The sequence below is a fragment of the Nannospalax galili genome, unplaced genomic scaffold (genome assembly GCF_000622305.1).
Source record: "Nannospalax galili isolate Female #2095 unplaced genomic scaffold, S.galili_v1.0 scaffold202, whole genome shotgun sequence".
Classification (NCBI taxonomy): Eukaryota; Metazoa; Chordata; class Mammalia; order Rodentia; family Spalacidae; genus Nannospalax; species Nannospalax galili.
Window position 1 is genome coordinate 2,144,822 of NW_008349000.1, and position 24,475 is coordinate 2,169,296.

The 24,475-nt window shown below is 37.2% G+C and overlaps 1 long non-coding RNA gene across 1 annotated transcript in view; it reads right to left on the reverse strand.

Annotated features, from left to right (window-relative positions):
* Nucleotides 1-24,475, reverse strand: part of LOC108491452 — a 90,111-nt gene that overhangs the window by 3,381 nt on the left and 62,255 nt on the right. The window contains exon 2 of the long non-coding RNA XR_001872759.2: nt 1,193-1,295. This is a non-coding gene — a long non-coding RNA (uncharacterized LOC108491452). The remainder of the gene's footprint in view (nt 1-1,192; nt 1,296-24,475) is intronic.

Sequence of the window (24,475 nt, forward strand, 5' to 3'; positions counted from 1 at the left end):
TTCAAATGTAGACGTGTTCTGAATTGTTAAGGAGCTCAACTGTGATCTCACAGAACAAAGGGGCTATTCTTTCCATATGTATTTTAACATCTAGAAATTTATATTGTTTTTTAATAGAGCATGTCCTCATAAAATATTTAATTAAAATTAGAATTTGAAAAATTAGAAAAAAAACATCTCAAAGCTTTAAAATATTTCTCTGGCTATTTCAAATATGCTTTAGTCTTTAAAAATCATATGAAGGCTTCCAGGCCACTGGAGGCTTTCTCACGTGAGCCTGTGGCAGCGGTGGTGAGCACAGGACCCATGTAAGCTCAATGAAACAAGGAGCCAAAGATGAGGTGAGAAACAGGTAGCAGGCAGTACTAGATTGAAAGTTAGAGACTGAGTGCTGCTGGTTGAGGTAGACTATGACTTACAAACAACCACTGGCTGGGCTGACTAGACTCTGGTGGCTGCATTTACACCGAAGGACCTTTGGGTAGAAACACCTAAATGAATAGGACTCAGCATGTACGGCAGAGTGCATAGGGTTCGGTTTGGGGAGGGGGTGGATAAGTGAGGGAGAGGATCTGGATTTGAGATGGAAAAGTATGAAATTTAAAAAGCTCAATTAAAAAAATACATGAATTACTTTCAAATTCCCTTATGTTCTTTTAGAAGTTTTGTCTAGGTGAATAGGTTAGAAATATTTATAGAAAACAAACTCTAATTAAATTTGCCATTGAACGTCTAAATAAACATGAGTTTGATGTTCTCAAAATGCTATTTTAATGGCACTTTGATCATAACGAAAACCCACCTGCAGTCTATAACGCATGTATAATGCATTAACTGACTTTAATTGTTGACTCACATTCTTGCTATTGGGATAATTTCCTAAGTCAAGAGCATGGATCGCCCAAGATCTATCTCACAAAAGGTTTATTAGAATGCATCTGCTCCTCACCTTATAAAAAAAAATCACTGGACAAATTTCTTTCCTGTTAACTAAGCAAATTTTGTGATCTGCAGAGATTGTTTAGTTTTCTTCTCGCTAGAAAATTTTAATTTACAACAATCATTTTACAATTTTTAGCTTAACAGAACTGCTCTGCATTTGAGATGCTGAGGTGGATGGAAAATTCTGTTTTCACACAGTAATGTCAGCAGTATTGACTTGTTGAGCAGTAGCACGAATTTCCTTACATACCACACAGAACAGGCACAATACTGAAGGGATGTTCCAGCATCTCCCCATCCTAAATACTCCAAATGGTCTTTGCTTCAATAGATTGGTACAATGAGTGTAATTTCTAGAAGAAAAAAAAAAAAATTTTTGTGCTGGTTAAAAGGGGAGACCCCAAAGCCAATTCCTAGGTTGAGTTCATGATTCTTCCAGTTATGATATTTTAGCAACCAAACTTGTCTCCATGATAAAAGAGAAGCCATTTGTACTTCTTAACAATGTTCTTTGTATTCATGTGTAGAGGAGCAGCATGGCTATTTTAAAATGTGTACTTGATATTTAGGTGCGTTGTATTACAGCACTTCAAATCAGAACATCTACCTAGATTAATGATGTAGTGAATGATACTACTGTCTGAGATAAGATTTCCCTGTAGATGGAGAGACAGTTCTGCTGTAAAGAGCACTGACTGCTCTCGCACAGGACAGAAGTTTGGTTCCCAGCACCCACATGATGACTAACAACCATCTTTAAGTCCAGTTCCAGGAGATCTGATATCCTTTTCTGACTTTTGTGGGCATTACATGATATAAGTGCTCTTACATATATGCAGGCAAAATACTCAGACACATAAAATAAATAGAAAAAAATAAATTTAAAAAATATTTCCCATGGAAATATGTATATGGTCAAGTGATGTTTACATAGCTTAATAAGGTATATAAATAATAAATAATAATTAGACAGATAATAGAGATAAATAATATAAAGATAAATAAATGACAGATAGATAATTAATAGGTAGATGCATCATAGGTCATAGCTAGATGATGGATGACAGATAGATGTCTTAGTTTCATTTTATTTCCTTTAAGCTCATGGAGTTAGTTTTACAATGTCCATACAGTCCACATAAATTGCTGATACGAGGCTGAAAAGTTGTAAAACATTAAAAATCATTCTACTTTTAACAAACAAAACTGTGCTTTTAGTATAAATCAGCTGTGGCTTATCTCTGTATTGTACTTGAGAAAAAGACTGAATACCCAAATTATCTACTTCTGCTTATTGAAGTCACGCACATTAAGTTCATAGTAATGGAAACTATGCCTCAGGATACTTTCCACACTCTGTTTCTTAAGTAACACTTTTCAGGATCTATGAACAACAATACCTAACAGAGACTTTTTTCACTTGTGTCCTGTGAATGCTCTAATTTTGAGATTGCTTTCATATGCTGCACGCTTTTTGCTTTATTCTCTGAAGTGCACAGTGAGTATAGAAAATGTGAAAGGAAGGAAAAAATATAGAATGAATTTAAAAATTTTGTGCCTTACAATAACTATTTGAATAAAAACATTTCAAAATACTTAGGGAAATGATAGTCATTACAGTCTAACAATTTATGCAACAACAGCAAATCACATGCTGAAGAAATAATATATTTTGAAATGTAAAAGCAGAAGGTAATTTTCAAATGTGGGTTTTATTTCATTTTAAATGTAATATATAGATTAACAGTGCATGACATTTAGTTAATATATCCTATTTTAGACACATAAATTCACATTAATTACATCAATTAAAACAAGGTCACATTTTAGAAATTTGTGTTCCCCAAGAAAAGGGTTCAAGAATTATCTCATTTTAGAAATAGGGAACTGGAGGTTATTTATAGGAGTAAGAAGATTCCCAAGTGGTTATCTTTAAAACTAAGGTAAAGTACTATGGGAATGAAAATTTAAACATTTTTTATTTTAAATTTTATGCAACTGCAAATGTTGTATATGACAAGCCTCACATTCTCTCTATAAATTTTGTACATTTAAAGAAAAATGCAAATATCTAATGCCATTGACTTCTTGTTTCCTCAGTAGGAAATGCCTTGGGAAATCCAAGACCAGTTCTCTAGGGAATCTGAAACTTACAGTTTGGACAGTATATAGTAACCTATTGAAAATTCTCAGGGGAAAGGGGATAAGCTATGCCAAACTGAGATAAAACACAACAATGTTACATATTTGTTTGGCTGTATAGGACATCGCAGATGAAACAGTCTCTTAAAAGAACCCCTGTGCATCAGCACTGCTTGTAAGAGGGAGCCTCCTTTCGAGTAACTATACTAATGACAGAGCAGCAATAATAACTCACATAGAGTGTTTTAATATGCTACATTTCTTTATAGCCAGTCTTCACAACCAATATAGGAGAGAATTCTTGTTACTTTATTACTCCTACAATTGAGGAAAATATAGCAAGAAAATTTCATTTTCCAGACATGCTGCTTATGCATGGCAGAGTCAGAACATGAACCCAGACATTCTTAATCCCCAAACCATAATTATGTCGACTACATTTTGGAGCCTCCTGAGAGGAGAAATTTCAAAGGGCTGCTTGGATTTGCATCAGAAGAACATGTGTCTGAGTTTATCTAAACTAGCAGAACAAGAAACTTCCAAAATTATGTTATTTGGTTTACAAAATTGTACTTATAAAGTGCAACAGGTCTGCATGCAAGAAAGCATGGAAAAGGCAATTTTTTAATGAAGTAACTCTGTATGGCAAATTATACACTATATTCTTTGTTTTCTAAGTCTTAAAAATATTTATATATGCATATTGTCTGTGTGTGTAAGATATCTGTGCAAGAACCCATGGAGGCCAGAAGTTGTTGGTTCATGGGGAGTTAGAGTTACAGGCAATTGTGAACCCTTCAACTTGGGTGCTGGGGACAGAATTTGGAGCCTTTGGAAGAGCAACAAGAGCTCTTAACTGCTGAGCTATCTATCCCTCCAACTTCTGATATGTGCTTATCAAACACTTATTCTTCCATTTGTTTTCTGTTTCCACATAACATAAAGCAGCTGTATTGTTTTCTGTCAAATTTAGTAATATACATAACATATGACATATTGGATATGTTTTATGCATATATTCCATTCTGGAGCTCTATGTAACACCTCAAAGAATTAAGCCATCAGTGACTATAGCAACATTTCTGTCTTGCTGTTACTGGAATTTTGAACAGGACAATTATTTCTTCCTTCTGTTCTGCCCTGTGACTTACAAGTTTTACCAGCACCTCTAGATGTTAGCAGTGCTTCCCTCTGATTATCAACAAAGTGTTTCCACATATTCACTCCAATTAAAAAAAAAATCATGCCACACTGTCCTGTAAACATTGATTTAAATCCAATTAGTTCTCATATATGTACCTCTATATAAATATCATCTAAGGTAAAGACACTGATTATTTATATCTAAATTTTAATAAAATTTTAACAGAAAAGATACATAAGGAAAAATATTTATATATACGTTTCAAAACAAAAATTGAATCAATAAAGAACTGAACGTTTATAGGCTTTATACAAGAGAAAGAATTCCCTAGAAATATCTCAGCTATTTTCCAAATAAATGTGAACAGAGACTTGTATGATTATCCTCAAGCAACTTACCTTCTTGGAATAGGTTTACAGTTACAGAAAATGTCTTGCATGACCATAGTGTGATAATTAAAATGGGGAAATCAAATTGGTTCAATATGCTTAATTATTCTTACTCTACTGATAGTATTGGAATTACCAAACTTCATTCACATGAATGCCTCCTTATTCTAATGACAATTCCTAGATGTTAGCCTTGTTTCTCATGACCTTGAAACTGTTGGAGAGAACTGAGTAGAGTAGAGAACTTGTAGAGTGCCCTCCCCCATTCTGCTTTGTTTGGTATGTTCTTGTGATGAAATTATGTATGGGGGGCAGATAGCCTAGAAGTGATTATGCCCCCTCATGGCTTCATACCTGAAGAGACAGGATGTCAATATGTCTTATCACTGGCAATGTTAATTGTAATGACATGGTTAAGATAGTGTTTCCTAGATTTTTCAAATTAAGAAGTTTTTCTTTTGGATTGAATATATATCTCTAGAGTATTATTTTGAAAGTACTCTATATCCTTTTTAGTATGCTTTTGTTCACAGCTTTACTATCTTTTGATGACTCCTCTCTCTGACAGTATTATATGGTGTGGTGATTTGCACTCCATTCTACTATAAGGAAGAACTATTACATTTATCATTTTGATTAATTCATTCACTTCTCTAAGCTGCTCCAGGTAGGTCACACTTGTGGCCTAGGATAGTTATAAATATGGTCCAACAAAAAATTGTACACTTCCTTAAAAAATATGAGATTTTGTGTATGTATGTGAAAGTTTTCTTTTGTAACTTGATTGTGCATTTCTCTAGGATTAATTTTGCAGATGAAAATATCTTGGTTTGGTGTCAAAAAATCTGGAAATGCATGCTAGATCCATGAGCAGTTATTATACTTTATATTTTCAAATCTCTGACTGTGATTGTGAGATAACTCAGCAGGTTAAGGGGGTTGCTGTCAGGCCAGCGTTCACTCCATCCTCTGGACCCAGATGTTGGAAAAGGAGAACGAATTTTTACAAGTTGTCTCCTGACCGCCATCTGTGTGCAGCAGTACATCCATGCTTGTGAGTATGCATTTGTGTGCACACACACATACAAATAATAATATTTGTCTGTTTCAGTTGCCAAGGTTATCAGATGGATTCAAAGGGCATTCGGCAAAAATAAGTTTGCCAATAATCCAGATTATGGTAAAAATGACTCATTAAAACCACTGTTTTGAGAGAATACCTGTAGCCCTCACAGAATTCATTTAACTTATTTTTCTCAAACAGGAAATGTAACCAGTAAGCATTCTTTGAAACTTCTGCTTGGCTGCTTCACATACTTTTATAGTAACATATTTAAATGTACATTTAAAATTATTAAGTATAGGACAGCAGTTGAGTTCATAGACTGGAAGACAATAGCCAAAGTTGGAATCCAAATTGCACACATGAATTGTTGAAACTTTCACTAGTTATTCATTGTTCTTAAACAGCAAAGGAGATAAAATTACTACTTATACCAATAGGCCTGACCAAGATTGGAGAACCAAACAAAGGGCAGTGCACCTAGGTCTGCCTGGTGTCTGGAAATGCTTTTAGAAATGATAGATGTTATTATTTTAATGGACTATTTTAAAGAAACACAAAGTCAATTAAATAGATTTTGAATCAGTAAAGAAGCAATTTGATCTAGTTACTTTTAGGAGCAATTGCGATCACTGGAAATACAGCTTCACCCAACTATTTTTTAAATTTTATATTGAACTTTTGTGTATTTCATACAGAACATCTCAATCCTTCTTAATCATCTTTATATCCCTGTCCCCACTGGCACCATCTCACAATGCCCCCACCCCCACTGGAATCCATACATTCTGTCACATGTCTTAAGGCCTATTGTGTCAAGTTAGTGAACCCAGAGATTCCTTGGTGCAAGTTCATCTACAGAGGTCTAGTCAACCTGTCAAGAGTCCATTGCTTTAGGAAGATCAGCTCTTCCTCACCCAGCAGTAATCAATCACCAATATTTCTTCAGCTATGATTGGGGTCTGCTGTCCATTTCTCCAGTTCTATGATGAGTTTTTGTCTGCTTGAGTTTGCATGGGTCCTGTGCATGCTGACATCATTGCTGTAGGTTCATATGAGCAAGGTCCCAGGAGCTTGTAGGACTTTGTATCCATATGGTCATGCTATTACATGGCTATTACAGTCTTTCCACCCCCTCTTCTACAATGCTCCCTGAGCCCTGGGTGGGTGAAGTTTAATATAGGAGTCCTGTCCAAGAAGCAACATTCTGCAGACTCTTAAGAGCTATGCTTTGGCCATTTGTGACCTTTTGCGTTCCTGGTCCTCTGTTGCATGAAGGAACATCATTAACGAGAATTGAGATATTCATCAGTGTCCTCCTTACCTCTTATTCTATGCTCTGTGAGCCACAGGTATAGAGGTTGCACTGTAGATGTGCCACTTAGGATTGGGCAATTCATAGACAACGTCTGTATGTGACCAATCTGTAATAGTCTCTGTCTGGTGAAAAAGATGTTCCGTTGATGAGTGGTGACTGGGATATTTGTCTGTAAATATACACATTTTGCAAAGTAAGAAATTACATTTGTCTAGGAATGTGAAAGCCTTGGGGTTTTTGTTAAAATCTATGACATATCCAGCCATGTGTATTTGACTAGGTTTTCAGTACCACACATGAGTTTCTTCCCATTGATTAGGCTTTTAGTACAATTAGATAGCGGTTGATTGCTCCCAAGATAAAAGTGCCAATAGTGCACCAACGTCTTATGCTGTTCCAGTCATTTGGTCTTGAAGCTGGTGTTGGACCATGAGTTGATGTTCTCCCTTAACACCTTGCATATTGCTCTCCAAAACTATGAGAGCTAACCTTCAGGGAAAGTGACTTATAGGTCATTTCTGGTTCCATTTCTCCAAATCCTGTGTCCAAAGTATGTTCTATCTTCAGCAGTAAGGTCTTATCTTCAAGCTCTGGGAGGCCATCAAGGGCTGTGGCAATAGCCTGAGTAATTTGGGGAGTCTCTTAGACCAAAAAATCAAAGGAAAGTTTATCCTCTCTGGTACTGTTCCTTGTTATATAGCCTTTAGCTAAGCACATGGACACATGGAGAGATATTGTGTATGTAATTTGTCATTAGGTTGTCATTAGGACTAATACGATTCCCTCTGGTGTTTTACATGAGCTAGGCATTATTTATCTCCCCTCTCTCTCTTCCTGTCTAACCCTTCCACCATGGCTTCCCCCATTTAAAGTGTCCCTATTAACCCCATTTCTCCCTTGATAATACCAGTCTCCTATGGTCCCAGCTCTCTTGAGCTCATTCTTTCCCTTTATCCCCAATATTCTTTGTATAGCCCTCCCAATGTTTTTATTCCCTTTGTGTTCTCTTGAGACATCTTAGAGGGCCATCACAGGTGTCATTTCTCAGGCACTGTCCACCATGCTTATTGAGACATAGTTACTCTACAGTCTAGAATTCACCAAGTAGATGAGACTGGATGGCCAGCAAGCCCCAAGGACCTGTCCATTCCATGTCACAAACTTCCACCACCACAATCTATTTTTTACATGGCTTCTAGGGATTGAACTAAAATTCTCATGGTTGCAACATAAGCTCCTTACCAACTGAGCTATCTTGTAAGCCTTCAAGTTTTAGTACATTTATTAATTATAAAATTATGGTTATTCAACTAAAACATGCATTGAGGTTTTATTTTATATTACTGTTAATTTCATTCACACAAATTTTTATTTTATTATTTCCATTTGGTTCTTATTTCTCCATATCTAACTGAATTTTTCTTTTTATTTGAATGTAATAGCCTTTATTTTAAACTCCTGAGTTTTCTTCCTCTGACATCTAACTTCTGAGACTCAAGACATACTTTTTGTATCCTTCCCTCACTATGATAGTTCATTTCTTTGTCATATTTTTAGGTCTTTGATTCTGATTTATGCCCAGCAAGAGTTGCTTTCAAGGAGCCCCGTGTTCCGGACCCTGGAATAAACTCTAGAGGCTGGTTAAGTACCATGGCAGTCCAAGGCTTTATAGGGCTGGATTGGTGTTTATCCTCACTTCTCAGCTGGTGTCCTCTCCTCTCTTCCTATTGTGAATTTCGAATCCTCAGCAGGATATCAGCATGCGGTTCCAGTTTTTCAAAGATGACAGTTTTCACAGAAAGTCATAAAAGATGGCATTCTTTCTGGTTTCTGTGGTGATGGACAGAATGCTGTCTGTTGTTCCTGTAAAACAACTTCTTTATCATTTTTCTTAATTATTGTTGCCTGATTTTTGAGGCATGTTTTTTTTCCATGCAGCTCAGCATTACTACATTGAACTTGAACTTGAGATATACCTTCCTCAGTGTCATGTGTGCTGGAATTACAGGTGTATGCCATCATGCTTGATCTGAATTTTGTCTTCATGTAGATTGTTAAACTACAGTTCTCCAAGTGTCTTCAACCCAGTGCCCTGATTTTCCCTCCTCCTGAGTTTTTATGGTATTAGAAAGCGATGTTCTGACGTATGACACTACTACCTAACTGATTGTAACCACCCTCCCCATCACTGGCACATGGAGATTTACATTCTTGGTATGAAGTTCAGTTATATATGTATACAGCTTTTAATGTTATATTGAATGAATGAAATTTTAAAACTAATTTTAGTGGATGGACAAGCACTGGGGAATGGCTAGGGTTGCTGACAACACAGTGGACAGTAACAGGAATGACAGAGTATATGGGCTCCAGTGGCGGGGGGAGGCTATGGAAGGGTGCCATTTGGGAAGTGGGTATATAGATGAATAAGATTGTTTGGGATGTTCTGTATGATATACATACACACAAAAAAATCAACAGATTAAAAAATTGTCATATTTGAGGAAGAGGCATAAAAATTTGCTTCATGTTAATTACCAGAGGTGAAAAATATTACCTTTGAAATTTACCTGATGACTTTATATCCATACTCAGGTGCCAAGGATCTGAGTGTAACTGACTGTGACTAGTAATAATCAGACACATAGAGATTAAAGACACATGTGCAAACACCTAAGTGTTGGTAGCATTAAAAATGATTTTTTCTATAGGAAACAGTATATTTTAAAATGAAGTGGAGATCTTTTTAAAGTTTAAAACCTCATTCAATTTTATGTCTTATAGGGTTTATACTGAGGTCAATATTGTATAACTGTATTAATCAACTGTGATGCCTTTAATCCCAGCACTCAGGAGGCAGAGGCAGGTGGATCTCTGTGAGTTCAAGACCAGCCTGGTCTACATAGTGAGTTTCAGGACACCTGGGGCTATAGGGAGACCCTGTCTCAAAAAGACCAAAAAAAAATTTTTTTTCAGCCACTTTTGAAAGAGATGTATCTTTGCTCTGGAAATAGTTATTGAATATGTTAAACCTGTAATGAAATGCTTCTTCTAATCATGTGGTTATTAAATTGAAAATTTTTTTTAATATTTTAATTTTTCAATTTTGAGAATTTCATAAATGAGTACCATGTTCACCCCATTTCCACCCCTTTCATCCCTGTCCAACTCCTCCAACGTTCCCCTGTGCTTTCCTTTGCATCGTCCTGATCTCTTCTTTAATTGTATATATATATGTGTATATATATATAATATGTATATAATATAGACACATATGTGCATATGGAAACAACCTACTGAATCTTTTTAGTGATGCTGGTATGTACATCTGATTAGGGCTGACCACTTGGGACTGGGTAACCTATCAGGGAGCTTATCACTGGAGAAAATTGATTCCTTGTTTCTCAGGAGTCATTCGTTTCCTGTAGTCTTCATCTAAAGATGGGACCTTGCAAAATTTCCTTCATCCATGTTGGTATGTCAGCTCATGTTGTCATTATGTAGGTTTTATTTAGGCAGTCATATTGTTGGAATTTCATGGGTGCAGCGTCCCTGCCATGGCTGAAAGACCCTGCATAGTAGCAGGCATTCTGGTCCTCTGGCTCTTACAACTCCCTCACCTCTTCTGTGATATTCCCTGACCCTTAGTTGCAGGATTGCATTTAAGATGTGTCTGCTGGACCTGTACAGGAGCATTTGCTTATCTTCTTCATGTTGACTGGTTGTGATTCTTTGTAATCATCTCTATCTATTGCAAAAGAAGCTTCTTTTATGAGGAGTAAGAACTGAAGTTATTGGTGGGCTTAAGGTGGGTTTTTAGACTATAGTTACAAATTGTATTGGTTTAGGGAAATGGCTATATAATAGCTTAACCTCTAGGTTCTGCAACTTTTCCAGCGACAGGGAACCAATATCTGTCACCCTGAAGAAAAATCAACTGCAAATGGATAAAACCTCAATATGAAACCTGAACTTCTGAAGCTGGGATAAGAAAACATAAGCCATACCCTACGAGATAGAGGAGCAATAATACTTTCTCAATAGTACTCTGTTTGCTCAGAAATTAAGCCCAGCAACTAACAAATGCGACCTCCTTAAACTAAAATGCCTCTATATAGCAAAGAAACAATTGAGTGAAGAAGAATCCTGTAAAGTGAGGGAGAATCTTTTCTCTCTATCCATTTAGTAGAAGATTAATATCTAAAATATACAAGAACTTAAAAAGCAAAGAATCAAGAAAACAAATGGCCCAATTAAAAAACAAGCTATGGAGTGAATAGAGAGGTTTCAAAATAAGAAATAAAAACACCTAACATATATTTTAAAAGTCTTCAACATTCTTAGCAACCAGGAAACTTGAAAATTAAAACTGCTTTGAGATTCTCTTACCCCAGTCAGGATGGCAACAATCAAGAAAGCAATGGGGCTTGAGAGATGGCTCATTGGTTAAGAACACTTGTTCTTCCAGAGGACTGGGGTTCGAGTCCCAGCACCCACATGGCGAATAACAACCATCTTTAACTCCAGCCCAGGGGATCTAATACCCTCTTCTGCTCTCTACAGGCATTACATTCATATGGTTCACTTACATACATGAATACACATAAACTAAAAAACAATAATAAATTTTTTAAATAAAACAAATGACAACAGAAGTTAGTAAGGATTTGAAGAAAACTGAGCCCTTATTCACTTATGATAGGGCTGTGAACTGGTGTAGCCACTGGCTCTTAGCCTTTTTGCCCCCCTCTTCCACAATGGTCCTTGATCTGAGTCATGGGTAGGTGAGGTTTAATATGAGTCCTATCCAGGGACACTCCCTCTGCAGTCTCTTATCCTCTATACTTGGGCCAGTTGTGGCCTTCTGTGTGCACTGTATTCTGTTGCACAAGGAAGCGCTTATGTCTTCCCAACTTTGGGTATTTTTTTCAGTTATTTGTCTCAGTGATGAAAAGTCTAACCTAACACATTTTTATTTTTTAAACTATCTGCTAATATTTATTATCTGCTCTCCATAATGACTGAATTGTTTAGAGTGGTGACTTTTGTGATGTGATAAACTTAATTCTAATACATATGCTTAATGTCCTTAAAATTATGTTTTCTCCTTGACATTCTGTTTGCAATGTCAGAATGTTCTGTGTTCTGTGTTATGTCAATTTCTACCTAATAACATCGCAGATTAAAATTCTTTCAATTACCAAATAACAAAGTGAAAACCACGTTTTCCATATTCTTACACCTTAGAAGAAAAATACAGATAAAATTGATTTCATATACAATATGTATTTTTTTCTATTCTAACATGTTAAGTGCAGGGATTAAATTATCTTCTAATTCATACCACCTCGAGGAACGCCTTCTCAAAAATTTTCTGACTGTAGCAGTTCTGCATGGTAGCTTTGCTTTCTAATTGTTTAATTCAGTAGAAGTTTATCACATTTTAAATATGCGAGCCTATGGCCATCACAATTTCTGAAAACTAAAAAGCAAACACATTTATTCTTTACCCTGTCATTGCTTAAAACAAGGAGCTTTTGATTATTGTATATTTCACATTAACCATGATGTAGTATTAACATTCTTTCTTTGTCTCAGAATTTGTACAGATAACTCTCTTTCTATCTTTTTCATTTTTTCCTATGTAGTGCCAGATCCTAGTTTGATGGATAATTTAAGCAAATAGTTCCTAATAGTGCCATAAGGAAACATTTTAAAGATCAAGTACATCCCACTTTGAACAGACTAACCAACTTCTTTCCAGACTCAAAACTGTAATATCCAGTCCTCAAGTGTTCTAGCATAAGTCATCATAAACAAAGATACAGTGTGTATCTCTGTTCCCTATAATACAATATAATTATAATACAATAAATTGTGTAGGAAAACATATTGTAAATTAATTAGAATGAGTACAAGATAGTAATGAAATTACATTTTATTATTATATGTATCTTGCATGAATATATTGGTCAGCACATGCAGGTGATGAGTAATTGTTTCCTTTGCATGGTGTGTATTATTATTTGCTAAAACCCATGAGAGCAGGAGTTATTTGTTATTTAACACTATGATCTCTTAGCTGGGCTCAGAGCCTGGTAGGATTTTTGCAATGAAGGAAAGATTATTAGAATATTGATAAGGTCATGACTCCCTAATTTTTCTTAACAAGTCACAGATTTGAAGAGACCATAGTATTCTACATTTTAATATAATCATTAACTAGTGTATTACATCAAGTCCCTGTCCATTAAATAGATAGGTACATCAATAAAAAAGTAATTAATATAAATAAATAAATAATAGATAAATTGATAAATATCTAAAGTTTGTTCTCTCTTACTGAGGAATGCCAACGTTTTCACAGAGAAATGTCTCTTCAGTTATTACAGTTCTTCAGAGTTACTTAAATCAAGTATGACTTTGCTATGTTATCTATACTGTCTGATGTCCCTATAATTACCAATTAATCAAATGCCTCTGTTTCTCAGGCACTTCTAGTTACATGAAAACAGAGGAAGAAGACTAAGTACATTGACAAATATCCCACCAAGATGACTCCACGTTTCACTAATGATAATAATGTGTTCCCTCACAGTGGTAGGCATATGGTGATGTGCCTCACAGCTTTTCCATGTCTGTCCTCCTTTTCTGAACACCTTTACCCCAAGAAAATTTAACATAAAATATGTTATGTGAATGTTTTTGCATACGTGTGGGACTATGTATACATACATTTATATGTGTCTGTATTTCTGTATACAAACACACACAATATTTCTTCATAGCCAAAGAAATATTTCTTTACCTTCTTTAGGGCAATGCAAATCCCCTTGAGAATGGATCGCATACAGAGTCTGTTATGTTTAACGATGGCTTTTAGCAGCACTAATATAGTTCAAGTAGTATTTTAAGAATGATAAAAAATAAATATTTAGTTTGAAACTTCTGTCTCATAGGACATTTACAGGAGTTAACATGAAAATTGAACTTCATTGAATAAGGTAAGGAATTTGTGCATTATCAATTTAATATCAACAGGAGCAGTTCTGTTACTGTATATGTGCTTGGATGTCAGGGTGTGTACACAGATGTATACTTCTGTTTGTGGAGCTTCACTGGTTCTTGGTGAAATTGTCTTTGATCATGGTGGACAGAATTCTAAGAGGTTGGGAGCAGAGCTCACATTTTAGAGAAGGGTTTTCTTTCCTTGGATTAGCTAGGTTTGGGTGTATATATCTTTTTTTGAGCAAATTTGAGCCTAAAGAACAGCAATCCTAATTTATAACTTGATCCGTTTTAAATCCTAATCCTAGGAAACCTGAGGGCAAAACCACATTTCCATTTATAACAAAGTCAATGGAAGAGAAAGACTAATATATTTTTGATGGTCAAGATGGACTAGCGGTGTCTGTGAAGTGCTGCCAGGAATAAAAATCAGAGACATTGCTTCTTAGTTCTCACTGTGTAGCCATTGAAAAGAAAGATACTGTTTTAATCAATGTAAAATAATGATTCTATATTGATTGTAAGAGAAACCTTGCTTATTTAAGAAGGCAAGGTAAAGAAATGAACCACTGAGAACACCAACCAAGGTTTTATAGATCTCTGAACTTTAGATAAATCAAGGTCAGTTATTGGTAGAAAATAACTAACAATATCTTTTAAAAATTAGATCAATATGTTTCCCTCTGGTTTTTCATACCAGCTAAGCACTATTTATCTCTCCTTTCTCTCTCTCTATCTAACTCTCCTCTCTCACCCCCCAGTTGAAATACTACCATTTTCCCCATTTCACCCTTGAAAACATGTTAGTTCAAAAACCAGTTGAAAAATTGCACATAGAATACCTCTGCAGGAATCCATGTGAATAGCTGCAGGCTGTATAACAAGAAATAGGAGGAACCTCCCTTTGAGCTGTTTTCCAGGGTAGTCCAAGAGACTCCCAAAATTTACACAGGCTGTCGCCACAGTCCCTGCCTCCCATAACTTGAAGCTAAGATCCTATTGCAAAAGACAAGACATACTGTGGACACAGGATTTGGAGCAATGGGGCTGGAACTGACCTGGAAACCACCTCCCTGAAGACTAGCTCTCATAGTTTTGGGAAACACTGTGTAAGCTGCTAAGAGAGGATATCAATCAATGGTCCAACCACAGCTTTAAGACCCAACAACCACAACAATGACCAACACAGCAAACTATATTGGTGCAGTAATGGCACTTTTATCTTGGGAGTGATCAACAGCAGGACATAAAGACCACTCAATGGGAGGAAACTCATATGTGGTACTATAAACCTAGCCAAATACACACGGGTGGAGAGATCATAGACCTAGATAAAACCTCAAGGATGTCACATCCTTAGGCAAATGTACTTTCTTATTATGTGTTAAATATGGATACTTATATTTACAGACAAATACCTTAGTCACCACTCATCGAATAAGCTTCTTTTGCAACAGAGATTTTTATAGTTTTCCACCATTGGTTACACACAAAGTTTATCTGTAAATTGCCCAAACCTAAGTGACACATCTACAATGGAACCTCTAAACAGAACACTCACAGAACCTACTGGAACAAGGGAATAAAAATCTGTATGACTGATGCATCCCTCAACTCTGATCAACAAAGCTTCCTCATGGAACAGAGGGCTGTGAACACAAAAGGGCACAAATGGCCAAAGTGTAGAGAATAAGAGCCTGCAGAGTGTGGGTCCTTGGACAGGATACCTGTATTAAACTTCACCCACCCAGGGTTCAGGAACCATTGGGGAAGAGGGAGCAGAGATTGTAAGAGCCAGAGGAGGAGGCGCATGGTCACATGTAAATAGTCTTACAGGCTCCTGGGACCTTGTTCACATGATCCTACAGCAATGGTGTGGGCAGCAGGCCCCAATTTTAACTGATGAACTATTGGCATCTGATTACTGCTGGGTGAAGAGGAGCTGATCTTCTTAAAGCAAGGGACTCTAGCTAGGCTGACTAGACCTCAGCGTGTGAGCTTGCACTGAGAGACATCTGGGGACATTAATTTGACATGATAGACCTTAACACAAATGACAGAATGCATGGAATCCAGTGGGAGGGTGGTAAGGAAGGTGGTTAATTGAGAAGTAGGTATAAAGATGATTACGATGTTCTGTATGAAATATATATAAATTCAATAAAATTTTACAAAGAACAAATAAAAATCAGATTAAATAAAACTGAAAAAAGAGCATAAATTTTATTTGAAAAATATTTCCCTCCTTCTTTCCTTGTTTCTTCCATATGTTAAAAATGTCAGATGGATTGAGAGTGATAGCCTTTCAGGGAGTGAGGGGTGAAGGGTAAGGAGAGCACAAGGCTTGGCATCAATAATAGTTCAGGAAGGATTAGAATGACTAACACGGGGAAATGGAGGCAAGAAAAGAGCCAATTAGGCGTTGGCTCTATTCCAGTTCTCCAGGGACAATTATACCATGTTGTTGTTGTTGTTGTTGTTGTTATTACTTCAGAATTTTAGAATTCACTATGTAGCCAAGGCTGGCTTTGAACTTATGATCCTCCTGCCTTTACTTCTAAAGTGCTGGGATTACAGGCACATGTCACCTTGCCTTACTTACCCAGGAACTATTTAATAACTGATAATTTGCAGAAAAATTGGAACTAGCTTTCTCATGGCAAAGAATAATGATAAATCGAAGAAAATACAGCAATTGGGATAAGTATAGAAGTGTTGGCTGAGAAGTGAAACATTGATAGGAATTTTTACTTTGAAATATGTAGAAATCCTTATGTTTACATTTGTATGCACACATACTTGGCACTTCTAAAGCTGAGGAGTATTTGACATCATAATTGATTTCTAAATATGGTTACTTGTAAAAGGAGGTAGGGACTGATCCTTGGAGAAAGACAGATTAAAGAATTACGGAATGTAGAAATCAGACAGAACAGAATCAAGTTTGAACAAGTTATGCCTGAAAAAAACCTTGGAATAAATTTTGCATCGAAATAACCTGCTGTTATGAAGGAATGGATGAATGAACACACGGATGAGCAGAGGGTCATCTACAGAGAGCAGAGCAGATCAACGTAGAAGACACGATGGAATTAGAAAGTGCTATTGGAAAATCCTCAGAATCATGTTTAAGTCGGTGAAGAAAATTCAATTGTTTTGAAGAGTGGCATATTCATAGTGTTAACTAGTATAGTATCTTATCAAAATACTACAGAGGGGAAAATAATTTAATAAAGGAGAAGAACATAGACTGATTCGATCATGTGAGTAAAAGAAACTTCTCAAGTATTAGGGTAATTTGAAGAAGCCCTGGCAGCTCAAGGTGTTATTCATATTTGAAAGCATCAAACCTATAAAAATCATGTTAAAATTGAAAGCCTGAAACTAATAATGATGCCACCAAAATTGAGGATTGTACCACAAAATAATTCCTGTAATATTCAGTTATTTCAATATCATCAAACAAGGAAGACAGAAAAAGTGCTTGATATTGTGGAATAATAATGAGATTTAAATAAACACAAAACATGTTCTGCGATTAGCTCATTTTCCTATAAGACACAATGTTGAGACTATTAAAAAGGCCTAGGATTTAGGTAATGATATTGAGCCTATGTTATGGTTTGGGATTTGTGACTTACTGGGATGACACAGAATGAGATCTGTGCAGCATTTATATGCTACATCCTTAGGTGGTGATGGACAACCAGGTAAGCAGCTCAGGAAATACCTCAGGAAAGGGAGAGTTATATGTATGAATTTTGCATCACTGCAGTTCTTGTTCTGAAACTTTGAATATGACCAAGCATTCTTAATATAAAAACAAGAAATCTAAAATGCTCCAACATTCACAACTTCTGATGTGAAGCTACAAGTGAAAAATCCAACCCCTGGCCTAATGGACAAATTAGACGTAGGCACACATACAAGGCTTACTCCATGTCCCTAAAGGGAAAAATCTTCTCTGTGCTCATAAGCTGCAATATCGACTTTGCATGTACATTCAGATTTCTCTCATGGCCATGCCCAGAAAGAGCAGACAAGACATGCTGACAGCAGATTCCCCACGATGTACCACAAAAGGCCCAATGCACCTGCTTGACTTTCTAATATTTTGTTAATTCATGCCTGTGACATAAAGACATTATTATTAATAGAAATGTTTTTAAAAGGCCTCCATCTTGTAAAATGGGCCTTGCATTCAGTCAGAAGTTATTTGCCTACTTCCACAACTTGTGTGTCCCTATTGCACCAATGGGTGTATCTTTCCCGGGCAGTTGTTACTGTAGCTCACAGCATTCACAGCTGAGCAAGGCTGATGATTACTTTTCTCTTCCAGTAGCACATTTAGCACCCTCCAGCACCATGAAAGCACCAATAGAGATGAAGCTTTAAGGCCAGCACCAGTCTGATTTCTCCTTGTTTCTTCTACAGCTCATGTATGTAGTGTCTTCAGTAATAGGGTCTTACTGTAAAGCTCTGGCAGGTAACTAAGTACAATGGCAATAGCAAGTATTCTGCATGTGCATGGGACTCTCCCCCCACCTGCCCCCTGCCATCAACAGCTCCAAAATATGGTGTCCATTCTTGGCACTGGGATTTTTATATGCTACACCATGGTGTCTGATATGGCCATTGAACTCCTGGTTTTAGGGTAACTCAATTTAAATTCTGTTTATATTACATATATATATATATTAAAGTTTTATAGTAAGAGGTTTCCATATGACTCTTAGTAAAAGTCTTTAGAGTTAGTTATCCTTCCCCTTACTAGAAAGATTATTGAAGATCTTGTCAAAAAGACTAATGGAAGCTAATAAAAAATATTTAAAAATCTGTATATGGCTAAAAATGAAGATCTCAACTCCATATCGAAAGAGGATGTCCATTGATATCAGAGGGAACATATACAACCTAATGCAATGTTATCTGGAAATGGGAAAAGATCAGAATGGAACAGACATAGAATGAAGTTTCGAATAATCCTCAGAGTGGGTTCAGAAACTTACACAGCAGGGCTGGAGAGATGGCTCAGAGGTTATGAACACAACTGTTCTTGCAGAGGACTTGAGTCAAGTTCCCAGCACTTACACACCTTCAGGCAAAACCCTCATACATATAAGATAAATAAAAAACTTTTTAAAAATAGAAAGGATACATTAGATTGTGAAGATCCATGCTGATAAAACATCGGCTTTTTACAAAATAGACACCAAGGTTTTCACTGATGAGAATATGATGTGGAACAATCGTTTAATGCTGGCGGACCATCACTACTGAGGCATACTGCCCCCCACCCCGGACGCTGACTTCAGCTGAGATACCTCCTGTGGGCACCAAGGATGTCAAACAGAGCAGTGATGCTGGGATGTGCTAATGCAGCAGGCACTCAGGAGCTATATTAGCTGTGCCAGGAGAAGCAACTGAGTCCTCCTCATTTTCTCTAGAGAATTGAATTTGTTACCAGTTAATTGTTACATTAGCAAAAGACATGAGTCATCAAGGATATTCTTTTCTGATTTTCTCACAAACAACTTGTACCCTGGCTTGTGCTTTCCACAAGGAAGCTGGACTAGATGATGATCTAAGATTTTGTTATTCCTTGACAACTTTCTCATCCTGCAGTTAGTTTCCATCATTTTTTATGAAGTCATGCCTGGTTGTACGTGCTTGTAATTCCAGTACTTGGGAAGCAGAAACAGAAGGCACACCACAAGTTCAAGGCCAGCCTGTCCTACATAATGAGTTCCAATCCAGACAAGATTGCATTGTAAGGCTTTATCTCAAAAAGGAATATATGACATGTGCTGTCTCCCCAAGTGTGGTTTCATTAATCAATTCATATAAATAGTGTGCTGGATAGCTTTAGTGTCAACTTGACACACCTGGGTTGAGGAAGCCTCAATTGGAAAATTACCTCCATAGGACTGGCCTGTGGCCATGTCTGTGGGGCATCTTTTTGATTGTTGAGTGATGTGGGAGGGTCCAGCCCACTGTGGACAGTGCCACCCCTGGGCAGGTGGGCCTGTGTTGCATAAGAAAACAGGCTGAGCAGGGGCCAGGGGAGCAAGCCAGAAAGCAGTGATCCTCCACGGTCTGTGCTCCAGCTCCTGCCTCCAGGTTCCTGCCCCTCATTTCCTACCTTGGGTCCCCTGATGAACTATGACCTGGGAGATGTAAGATAAAATAAACCTTTTCCTCCCCAAGTTGGTATTGGTCGTAGTGTTTTGTCATAGCAATGGAGAAGCAAACTAGAACAAATAGGCTGACATAAATCATTTTTTTAAAAAATCACTGTTTGCATAATGTGCTAGTAGCAGTAAACTAGGGTGTGGGTTGGGAAAGAAATTTAGCAGAAAGGATGCTTTGTGTGCTATCACTAATGCTTGAAAACAGTGACTACAGACACAGGTGCATGCCTGGTGCATCCTCTGTTCTCCAAACACAAGTTAACACACGGATATTCTTTTTCTCCATCATATAAATAAAAGACAGGAAAAAGGCACAGTACAAAGTGAAAATTTTTATTGCCATGCTAGGCTTCTCAGGCAGAGAAGTGGCCTCCAGTGTTGTGGAGACCACCGACTTTAAGGGGGTTTGAACTTTTGAGTGTGGGTGCCCTATCTGGTGATTCCGCCTCTCCTTTTCTGTTTGCTCTAAAAGTGTCTATGTGTACCTTCTGTAGTAAGAACTGGGTCTCTGTCTCTGTAATTGTTCATTGACTGGGGTAAGAGTTGGCGTCCCAACTTCTTCCTCTTTTTGTGGTGTAGCAACTACAGAGTGACCCACCACATGGGGAGATGGGGTCTATTTCACGGAAATAGAAATTTGCTGCTGGGGACAAAAAGCCATAGAGAAATGGAGACCTACCGTCTATTGCTGGGCTGCAGAAAGTCATTAAAAACTCAAACTGGGATTTTTATGTTTCCCCTTCTCTCATCCTGGTGCCCATGGCCTCAATGCACACTGTGCTCAGTGAGGGTTAACTGAAAGATTTTGTAACTTATGTGGGATAAAAGTGTCTGACCTCTTTACATATACAAATTAGTAAGCTAGAAGACGTATCAAATGGTTTAAAACATCAGTAATGAGGCCTTCGTTGGCAAATTTCTTCTAAGTCAAAATTATGAAAATAGTGATCAAGGTGCAGCTGATGCCACCACTGCAGAAAAATGTTTGCAAAGATGGTATGAAAGAAATGTGTGCTGACTTTACTGAAGGACTAGAGCAGCGTGCATTCACGACAGAACAAGAAATCATGTAAGTTTATAAAATCTAAAAGATCTGAAATAAGACAGGTGAGAGGGAAAAATTTTCAAAAGTTATCTGGAAAAATGCTTCCTCATCCCTAGAGGATCCAATTCCTAGTCCCTTGGTGGCATGTGAAGTTTCCTCTTACCTATCAGACTAAAGTTCACTGCATATTTACCTTTTAATCAAGTACAGAATAGTGCTAGAGACTGAAAGTCACCATGTTTTGCTGTTGCTGTGGTCAGCTACTGGCACTGGGCATCTGAAGGTGCCTCCTTGTGCTCCTTGTGGCTCGTGTTATTTTTTTCTTAACTGTGTTAATGATATGTATATTTTCTACTGTTATGTGTAAATGTGAACATAATTGCATATTTGTAGCTTATGATTTCTGCCTTAAGAATGGTGGTGATGCAAAATATCCACCGGTAATCCACATAAGTAGCTGAGGTACGGCCCTAAATGTAACATTTATTTCAACACTCCTCAAGGCTCAGAAAACACTGCAGAATAAGGGGGAGAAGGAATGTAAGAGCCAGAGGTGGGGAGGCATGCTGGGAGATGCTGTCTTTTGTACATGACACAGCTGCTGTGCTCCTGAACTCACTGCAGCTCTGGCTTCCTGTACAGACAAAAGTAATCCAACAGAATCAGCAGACATCCTAATTGGCAACGCTAATTGGCTCTGGACCAAAACTAAAAGGCCATGAAAGCGGGAGAGGGAGGTGTGATGGGAGGCAGGGAATGGGGAGCTGGGGATCAATAGGACCAAGTCACACTGAATTCACTGTGACTTGAAATTCGAAATTGTGAAACAATAAATGAAAGGTGCGCTAATGAATAAATAAATAAGTAAGTACATACCTGAGGGAGGGAGGTCTTTGCTTCCTGATGGTTCAGTATAATTAAAAAATGGTGTCATGCACAAAATCTTGAAAATATTATTTCTTTGAGGTATATATGAAATATAATCAAATTTCCTGTTTAATTTTGTTTTGTTTTGGTCTGGTTTTGCTTTTTGAGACAGGGTCTCACTATCCTGGAACTTGCTATATAATTCAGTCTGGTCTCAAACTGACAGAAATCCTCCTGGCTCTGCTTCCTGAATGCTTGGATTAAAGACATATGTTACTATACTGGGGTGAAATACAAATATATCTGCTCATGTAAAGATTTGTCATATACTTTTTGTTGTTGATTTGTTTTTTTCATTCTTATTTAATTTTTTAAAAATTCCATACAATATATTTTGATCATAGTTAGACTCCTCCCATCTGCACACCTCTTATAGGGACCCACTGGATTTCATGTACTTTGTCATATGTGTGAAAGCCTGTCTGGACAAGTTTGTGTTCCCAGATATCTTTTGGATCTAACAGAGATCTGCCTGCCTCTGCTTCCTGAGTGCTGGGATTAAAGGCGTGCACTACCACCACTGGCTCCCAACTTACTATTCTAATACAGCAAACTTCTTAACCAAAAGTCCATTTAGTTTTGTTCCTTTTTCCTCTGTCATAGTAAAAGTTTATTATATGCATAGAAACTGTAGTGATTCATTAAACAATATTGAGTCATTTTATTTTTGATTATGGAGGTGCTAGAGATTGAACTCAGGTTCAATAAAAAACATGCTTAACATAAGCTCAGTTGCTGATTTATGTTCTCAGCACCCTGGAGTGTTTTGATTTCTAATAGATTTGCTCAGAGGGAGAAAAGAAGAATAGAAGAAAATTACACATACAATATCTCTACATTAGTCCATGAGTAAGCTGAAGGCTACATAACAAGAAACAGAAAACAAGCCAGACAGAAAACATCAGAGTTGTTGGCCAGGATAGTCTAAGAGACTCCCGAAATGACACAGGCTATTGCCACAGTCCTTGATTGTCTTTGAGAACGTGATGGTAAGGCCCTATTGCTGAAAACAAGACATACTTTGGACACAGGATTTGGAGCAACAGAGCTGGAGTCGACCTGGAAGCCACGTCCCCTGAGGGCTAATGCTCATAGCTTTGAAGATCATGATATAGGGAGAACATCAATCAATGGTCCAACTCTGCTTCAAGGCCTAAAAACCACATTAATGACCTGCACAGCAAACGACATTGGCACAGTAGTGGCACTTTTATCTTGGGAGTAATCAGCAGCTACCCAATTGGACTTAAAGCCCACTCAATGGGAGGAAACTAATGTGTGGTACTCTAAACCTAGCCAAATACATATAGCTGGAGATGTCATAGATCTTAGAAAAAATTCCAAGGCTGTCACATCCCTAGACAAATGTAATATGGATTCTTAAATCTATAAACAAGTATTCCCCAATCACCATCCATCAAAGAAGCTTCTTTTTCAAGAGGCAGACATAGTTACAGAGTTCTATAACTGGTCAGACACAAAGATTGTATGTGAACTGACCAAAATTAAGGGGCACATGTAGGATGCAACCTCTGCACCTAAGGCTCATGGAACTTAGAACAAGGGATGAAAAGAACACTGATACATTTTTCAATTCTCATCAATGAAGATCCCTTATGCAACAGAGGGCCAAGATTGCAAAAGGTCACAAATGGCCTGAACGCAGAGATTAAGAGTCTTCAGAGTGGGTCATTGGACAGGACTCCTGTATTAAAATCCACCCACCCAGGTCTCAGGGATCATTGCAGAAGAAGGGTAAGATTATAAGAGCCAGGAAGGAGGTGATGACCAAGTGGAACTAGACCTACAGGCTCCTGGGACCTTGCTCATATGAATCTGCAGCAATGGTGTGAGCATGCACAAGACCCATGCAATCTCTAGCAGACAAAATCGCAGCACAGAACTCTGGAAATGAACAGCAGGTTCCAATCTGAGTCAAAGAAGTATTGGCAACTGATTACTGCTGGGTGTGGTTGCCATTCGGTTTTGGATATATAGCTTCATCTTTGTTTCTGCTTATTATGACAATGATTAAATCTCCCACAACAGTATTTTTCTATCAGGCTATCTTTGCAGTGGACTTCCAATTTACTGGCTTCATATTTACCTTAATCAATATCATGCTGTTTTTTTAAATAAAATTACTTATTATTTGCAATTACTATTTAAAGTCTCTCCACATAAAGCTCAAGGTAAATGCTCCTCTGCAGAGAATTACTGACTACAGAGATTTCTGAAAATAATAAATTTTAGCAAGTAAATATTTCTGTGAACTAATTTTAAATGTAATCTATTGTGTTAAAATA